This window comes from Anabrus simplex, chromosome 9, assembly GCF_040414725.1.
Source record: "Anabrus simplex isolate iqAnaSimp1 chromosome 9, ASM4041472v1, whole genome shotgun sequence".
Taxonomy (NCBI): domain Eukaryota; kingdom Metazoa; phylum Arthropoda; class Insecta; order Orthoptera; family Tettigoniidae; genus Anabrus; species Anabrus simplex.
In genome coordinates this window covers 13,926,417-13,928,014 of record NC_090273.1, presented here as the reverse complement: position 1 = coordinate 13,928,014, position 1,598 = coordinate 13,926,417, and positions in this window count along the sequence as shown.

Below are 1,598 nucleotides of genomic sequence, written 5' to 3'. Positions count from 1 at the left end.
TAATGTGATTGTAGCGGAGGATCTCTATTTACCAAATGTCAATTGGGAAGGTAATGCGAACGACAGAAAGCATGGCCAACAAATGGCAAATAAGTCAATATGGGAAGGGCAGCTGATTCAGAAAGTGATGGAACCAAGTAGAGGGAACAATATCCTGGACGTGGTGCTGGTAAAACCAGACGAGCTCTATAGAGAAACCGAAGTAATAGATGGTATTAGTTATCACGAAGCTGTTCTAGTTAAAAATAAATGTGATAGAAAGGAAGGTTTTAAAATTAGGACTATTACGCAGAACCATATGGCTGATAAAACAGGCATGAGGGAGTTTTTAAAACGTAACTATGATTCGTGGAAAGCGGTAAATAAAATGTAAACAGACTCTGGGATGGGTTTAAAGCAATTGTTGAGGAATGTGAAAACAGGTCTGTACCTTTAAAGTTGGTAAGGAATGGTAAAGATCCAATATATTAAAACAGGGAAGTAAAGAGACTAAGAAGGAGGTACAGGCAAGAAAGAAATAGAATTAGAAATGACTGTGGAAGTAAGGAGAAGTTGAAGGAACTTACTAGGAAATTGAATCTAGCAAATAATTCAGCTAAGGAGAACATGATGGCAAGCATAAAGGGCGGTCATACAAATTTTAATGAAATATGCAAGGGTATCTATAGGTACTTTAAGGCAGAAACAGGTTCCAAGAAGGACATTCCAGGAATCATTAATGAACAAGGGGAGTGTGTATGTCAGGATCTTCAAAAGGCAGAGGTATTCAGTTATCGGTATGTAAAGATTGTTGGTTACAAGGATGTGTTGTTGTGTTGTGTTGTTTGAGTCATCACTCCATAGACTGGTTTGATGCAGCTCTCCATGCCACCCTGTGCTAACCTTTTCATTTCTACGTAACTATTGCATCCTACATCTGCTCTAATCTGCTTGTCATATTCATACCTTGGTCTACCCCTACCGTTCTTACCACCTACACTTCCTTCAAAACCCAACTGAACAAGTCCTGGGTGTCTTAAGATGTGTCCTATCATTCTATCTCTTCTTCTCGTCAAATTTAACCAAATCGATCTCCTCTCACCAATTCGATTCAGTATCTCTTCATTCGTGATTCGATCTATCCATCTCAACTTCAACATTCTTCTGTAACACCACATTTCAAAAGCTGTGACTAATACTAAAGAAGTATTAAAATGTACCTATGACAACAATGACATTTACAGTAAGATAAAAAAGTTGACAACTAGAAATGCAGCTGGAATTGATACGGTTTCGGGGCATATATTAAAGACAATGGATTGGGATATAGTACCTATCTGAAGTACTTATTTGATTATTGATTTTATGAAGGAGCTATACGAATGTTGCTATAGTAGCGCCTGTGTATAAAGGAAAGGGTGATAGACATAAATCTGAAAATTACAGGCCAGTCAGTTTGATATGCAGTGCATGTAAGCTTCGTGAAGCATTCTTTCTGATTATATTAGACCTGTTTGCGAAATTAATGACTGGTTCGACAGAAGGCAGTTCGGGTTTAGGAAAGATTATTCCACTAAAGCTCAACTTGTAGGATTACAGGAAGATATAGCAGATATCTT